Below are 7,357 nucleotides of genomic sequence, written 5' to 3'. Positions count from 1 at the left end.
GGCATCTGTAGTTGCTGCTGCAGCATCTGTTGTTGTTGCGGCATCTGTAGTTGCTGCAGCTGCGGTATTATCTGTTGCGGCTGTGGTATCTGCTGCAAAGAATCTGCCGAGATGAAGAGCATTTACTATTTATTCACTATTGAACATTTTTTAAACAAAAAACATGATTTTTACATGCATGTTTGTTTGATATTAATTATTTTATATGCTCATGACAACACATACAAAACAGAATTATATTGAGACAGAAAAAAGCAGGCAAATTGCAATGGAGTTTAGGTAGCAATGGACTTACACTTTAAGGAGACAAGCCAGGCAAGTAACAGATTCTCTTCAGGATCAAATGGAGCCTTTGTAAGAATTTTAATCCTCTCACAAGACTAAACTAACATCATTTATAATTATGAGTCTGGAAAGAGAAGAGCACAAGTGAGTAAATATAATGTAAGCTGCAGTCTCACATGTAATAATTAAAAGTCAGGCATATAGTGGCAAAGCAGAGAGTGTTTTAGACTCTCCTCCAAGTTCAATTTCAAGTCCTTTAAGTAGACCAGAGAAGTATCATGGATACCAGCATCATACATAAGATATTGGCTTAAATCTTGTGTCAATGAAAAATTAATAATACTTGTTTTAAAATTACTTTTTAAAGACAACACCTCTAAAGAATACAGTGTCTCCGATGTTACACATCTACAACAAATTTCTAATTTTAATTCCATGTAAAAAAATGATTTTTTATTTTTTATAGGAAAGAAATTTAAATTTCCAAAATTATTTATTCTGTCAATTGATTCATGCATTATCTCCAACTTAACACAAGTGTGCAAAATTTCAGATCGATTGGACAGGTAGAAGTGTGTTGAATATTAATTATAAATTTGTAGAAGACAAAATTATTTCTTTCAATTTTTTTCAATATTGAATAAATAATTTTTAAAATTATTTATTTTGTCAATTGCTTCATGCATTGTCTTCAACTTTACGCAAGTGTGCAAAATTTCAGATCAATAAGAAAAGTAGAAGTTTGTTAAATTTTGATTATAAGATTTGTAGCAGACAGACAAACAAACAAGAAGTGAAGTTAATGAGAAGTGCTGTAATAATATGTGTTTAAAGATTACTTTTTAAAGACAACACTTTTAAAGAATTCAGTGTCTGCACTGTTACATATGTAGAATGAATTTCTAATTTTATCATCAAATATTAAAAAGAGTAATTTTTATTTAAATTTTATTTTCAAAATTAAAAAAAAATAAATTTTCAAAATTATTTATTCTGTCAATTGAATCATGTATTGTCTCCACTCTCCAACTTTATGCAAGTGTGAAAAATTTCAGATTAATTGGACAGGTAGAAGTGTGTTAAATAGCAATTATAAGATATGTAGCAGACAAAATTAGTTTTTCAAATTTTTTTAAGGGGATCGACCTAGCTAAAATTTTCAATTTTGGCGTTTTTCGGTTTTTGGGCTCATCTGAAAGCTGGAATTCTGCTCTTTCCAATGGTACCACTGCCATCTCTCTACTGATATTTGTGGGAGGAGATAGATTTTCTGAAGTACCCCTTTTTAGCCGTTTTCTATGAATTTCACGTTTTCTATCAATTTTTTCGAAAAATACATAGGAGCAAAATGTTTTTCTTTTTACATTTTACGTATGTATGTGAAGTTTCATGACAATCGGATAATAACTGTAGAAGTTTTCAAAATGCTAGGTCGATCCCCTTAATATTAAAAATAAAAATTTTTAAAATTTGTTAAATTATTTATTCTGTCATTTGATTTATGCATTGTCTCCAACTTTATGCAAGTGTGCCAAATTTCAGATCGATTGGAGAGGCAGAAGTATGTTAAAAATTGATTATAAGATTTGTAGCAGACAGACAAACAAGAAGTGAAATTAAAGAGAAGTGTTGTAATAATATGCATTCAAAAATTACTTTTTAAAGACAACACTTCCAAAGAATCCAGTATCTCCAATCTTACAGATGTACAATGAATTTCTCATATAATTTTCAAAAATTAAAAAAATTAACTTTTCAATTTTTTCAATACCTATATATAAATTTTTTAATATATAATTTTTTTTCAAAATTAATTATTCTATTAATTGATTCATGCATTGCCTCTGAATTCAAACAAGTGTGCAAAATTTCAGATCAATTAGTCAGGTAAAAGTGTGTCAGATATCAGTTATAAGATTTGTAGCTGACAAAATTATTTTTTCAATTTTTTTAATATTGGAAAAAAAATTAATTTTTAAAATCTTTTATTTTGACATTTGATTCATGCATTGTCTCCAACTTTACACAAGTGTGCAAAATTTCAGATCAATAGGATAAGTAAAAGTGTGTTAAATTTTGGTTATAAGATTTGTAGCAGACAGACAGACAGACCAACAGACAAGAAGTGAAATTAAAGAGAAGTGTTGTAAAAATGAACTGATTCTAAAAATAATATGCATTTAAAAATTGCATTCTAACACGTTGACTCCAAAGTGGTACATATGCATACTACGAGTACGAAATGTATTTCTCCAGGACGAAGTGGTGCATAATTCAGGTTGCCTAAAATCGGCCAAATCCGAGAACAAAAATGCCAAAAAAGGCCAATAACCCAATATATACTAGTTTATTTGAAGGTTCCGCTATAAAAATTCCATTTATTTTCTTTTTCCAGTACTTAAAATTCAATTAGCAAGTACCCCTATCGTAAATTTTAGCCAGTCAACGCAATTAAGAAAACTAAATTACGGAATTTGTCTGGAAAAATAACCGTCTGGCAACCCTGTTTAAAACAGTACAAAAAATGAAATACCTAATAGTACAAGATAAAGCATTCGTAGGGTAAACGCGGTATATTCCGACACATTAAGGACGCATCAAGAAATGAAAACTATAAAAAAACGTATGCGTTACGTAAGTTCTGTTGCCTTCACGTGACTCTCAAAACACTTCACTACGCGTCAGCAACGATGAAACGTCACAAAATGTTGCCATATTTATTAAAAAGCCTTTAGAATGGAAACCTACCAAATCCCTATATTCCGTCACTGTGTGTGGCAATATTCAACACGAGGTGAGTCGTATTGCGTTAGCGCTTCAAATTTAACTGATACGTAATGGCAAAGAAAGAGCTACCGGTATAGGGAAGAAGGGAAAGAAATGAAAAGCTCTAGTGAAGACGGTAATGCCAACATCCACGTGTTCGAATTCCGTTTGCTGTGTGAGCTGTATTGGGATACAACACGGCTTTGAATTAGAACAAATTCCGTTTGCTGTGTGAGCTGTATTGGGATACAACACGGCTTTGAATTAGAACACTAACGAATATTGAACACTACTTAATTATGTTTTAATTAACAGCTATTAGGCTTTTAATTAAGCAGATTTCAATTTTTGTACAAAGCTTTGAACGATCTGTGTGTGTCCAATTCAAGTTGTGTCGGAATTAGTTTTCATGTGTCTAAATCCATTTCTTAACTTCATCATCTATTAATTTATTTATGACTTGAAATCAGTGAATACCTACAAGTATACTTAAAGGATTCCTAATACATTCACAGACGTATTTAAAAGTCTCAAACCATAATATTCTTCCTATAAACAGTTATTCTCTATTTGGTAGAGCAAGGTCAACTGTCAAATTTGACACATTTTTCAATGATCTCACCAGGTGGCATGCATTGTCTCTCTTTGGATCTCAATATTTTCCCACTAGATGGCCAAGACCTAGTATTTTGGCAGTATTTTGACGCACAAATGTATGACGTCACCATTTCAACCATCAACAAATGCATGGAACTATAACAAAGCTTAATATAAAGGAAAAGCTGGAGAGGTGACAGAATTACCTACGATGTCGGAATATACCGCGTTTACCCTAGTCAACGTGTTAAAGACAACACTTCTACGGTCTACCTAAAGAATCCAGCTTCTGACCTTCTGTGATGTTACAAATGTACAATGGTCAATGAATTTCTAATTTTATTTTCGAATATTAAAATAATCCATCTAAATTTTTTTAATATTTAAAAAAGTAAATTTTCAAAATTATTTATTGTCAATTGATTAATGCATTGTCTCCAACTTTACGCAAGTGTGCAAAATTTCAGATTGATTGAACAGGTAGAACGTAGAAGTGTGTTAATTGTTAAATATTTATTATAAGATTTGTAGCAGAAAAACAAACAAACAAGAAGTGAAGTTAAAGAGAAGTGTTGTAATATGCGATTAAAAATTACTTTTTAAAGACAACACTGCCAAAGAATCTCTGGTGTAACACACTATGATGTAACACTACACCGGACCGGAGAGGTATGTAACACATGTAAAACCACATGTAAGATTTCAGATCGATTGAAGAGGTAAAAGTGTGTTCCTAAATATTGATATAAGATTTGTAGCGGACCGACAAAGGCGACAAACAAACAAACAAGAAGTGAAGCTGTGAAGTTAAAGAGAAGTGTTGTAAACATTACAAGATTTTTTACATCAATATACTTTTTAATTATTTTAAAAACCTGATTCACACTTGCACCAGAACAATTAAGTTGAAAATGCTTATTGCATGAACTATTTCCATCTAATTTCAAGTATTCTAATTTCTAAACAAGAAGGGGCAATTGAAAAGCGGCTCAAACTCGACAACTCGTCTGCAATCTCTCTGCATGAGGAGTTGTTTCGAATTTTTGAAATGTAAATATTATGAATTAGCTCCATTTTCAGCCATGAGCTACTGACGATCATGTAATTTAATAAATACTGGAATTAATGTATACTTATGTTTTCATCATAATGATCTAGAAAAGTTTAGTTCTTACGCTAGTTTCTATGTCCTATTGTTGAGCATAGAAGGTTAACCACTCGAATGATTCGACTCGAGCACCAGTGTTGCCAGGTTTTTTCTTGGCGAGAATACCAGATTGCCTAGCTCAAAATACCAGAAATATACCAGAAATTTCATCGTTCAAAAAAAGACTAATACCTCCAAATTTTATAAAACTATTCGTCAGAAACGTTGGTTAGAAAAGAATTACCTTATGTTCTGTGCAGTTATCTGGCTTGACGATAATTAGCCAAATTGAACACGCTATATTTTTTCCCCTCTGTTTGGAACATTTTGACACTTTTCTTTTCCTGTGTTTGATTACATTGACACTTTTTCCTTTTTTTATCAGTGTCATTGTGGCACTTTTTCTTCTTCGCTCAACATGAGCAAGCCACGGAAACAGGTCATCTTTATTTGCTTATTTACGTACATGCTTGCATAATACATTAATCTAACATTTCGGGTGTGATCACTTGTTGCGGCTGAGCAGATAGCTTTTGGTCCGAATAAGGGACTCCAGTACCGTAGTTGAAATTTTATTCCGTTGCTTGTTTTTCACATAGGTGACTTGTGAAAACACTTGCACCACGAATGCTTTGGAGACAGGTCAAAGTAGACAAGTGATGCAGTAGGCAGCCAGTTCCTTGAATGGATGATAATTGTCAAGATCAGTGAAATGTTGAATGGCACCCCAGAATTCAAGTGGCACTCCAATAAGTGGCACTCTAGAATTCAAAACCACCAAACAAAAATGGTGGAGCTTGCGTCGCAGAGATCGGTTCGACATCCTCACTCGTCCTAGGCCATATCATCAGTTCATCACTGATCAGTAATCAATCGAAGATGGATCATCACTCTCATGCTCATATTGCACTAATCACTTCTGTTAAATGTTAACAATTAAATTGGGGTTATTTCATCAAGCGGTAAACTTGCGGTTCTAAAAATAGCGGGAAACCTCTAGTCGCGCCACTCTGAAGGTAATCTATATAATTCACGCCTACGTTGGAGGAAATTCAAACTTCAGAGGTGGAACTTAATGCAGTAAATTTGCAGTAAGTCAGAAAATACCAGAAAAATACCAGATTAGGGCAAATATACCAGATCTAAAATGTTCATACCAGACACCGTCTGAAAATACCAGATTTGTGAAATCTGGTATAGAAATATACCATCTGGCAACGCTGTACGAGCACTCGAGCAGCGGTGTTCAAGCTGCGTCTGGCGCAGTGTTGCCAGGTTTTTTCTCTGCGAGAATACCAGATTGCCTAGCTCAAAATACCAGAAATATACCAGAAATTCTATTGTTCGAAAACTGACTAATACCTCCAAATTTCATGAAACTTTTTGTCAGGAACGTTGGTTAGAAAAGAAAAAAATATAGATTGAGTACTCACTGCAGTGACTGACAAAGAGCGCATTTTCTCGTCGAGGGAAACGTGGTCACGGACGGATAGACGGACATGGTGAGCACAAGCGTGCATTTTTTTCCTAAATGAGGAAATGTGCTAAAAAGTATTTTATGTACTGCGCATTTATCAGTGTGGCACTTCTTCCCCTTCGCTCAACATGAGCAAGCCACGGAAACACAACAGACGTCTCGGACAAATTTACGGCCGGACCCGCGGCCGGTCTCGCGGCCGCCGGACTCCAAACATAGAAAAAACCTAGCCAATCAACGAAAACCTGGCAGGTTAGGTCCAGTTAGGAACAGGTTCTTTTAAAAACACAAAAGCCTAGAAAAATCCATAAAACACTAAGAAAACCTTCCGGCCGCGAGACCGGCCGCGGGTCCGGCCGTAAATTTGTCCGAGCCTTGAAACAGGTCATCTTCCATTTTCATACATGCTTACAGGTCATCTTCCATTTTCATACATGCTTGCATATTGCATTAATCTAACATTTCGGGTTTGATCACTTGTTACGGCTGAGCAGATAGCTTTTGGTCCGAATAAGGGACTGCAGTACCTTAGTTGAAATTATATTTCGTTACTTGTTTTTCACATATTAATCGCGCCGCTCTGAAGGCAATCTATATAATCCACGCCTACGCTGGAGGATGTTCAAACTTCAGAGGTGGAACTTAATGCAGTAAATTTGCAGTAAGTCAGAAAATACCAGAAAAATACCAGATTTAGGCATATATACCAGATCTAAAATATTCATACCAGACACCTTCTGAAAATACCAGATTTGTGAAATCTGGTATAGAAATATACCATCTGGCAACGCTGGACTCTGGCGTGCTATTGTTGCAGTCTGCAAAACTCTTGATTGCGATTTAACTAAACTTTATTCCCCTCTTTGATTTACGAAATTTAATTTCAAAATAACCAATTGCCGAGTGTGCAAGATAATTATGTGCATTGCTAATTATCCTGAACACGTCCTGATGTTAAGATACTTTCAAAATGAAACAAACGTTCAATACAGTTATAATATCAGCGGTGAAACTTATTGTATATCGTTTGCAGGAAGTCCGAACGCACATAAATATTTCAAATTTATCAAATATCCCAGATCAAA

Source organism: Hyalella azteca, unplaced genomic scaffold (genome assembly GCF_000764305.2).
Source record: "Hyalella azteca isolate HAZT.00-mixed unplaced genomic scaffold, Hazt_2.0.2 contig10432, whole genome shotgun sequence".
In the NCBI taxonomy this organism is placed as follows: Eukaryota; Metazoa; Arthropoda; class Malacostraca; order Amphipoda; family Hyalellidae; genus Hyalella; species Hyalella azteca.
Note: the sequence above shows the minus strand (reverse complement) of the source record.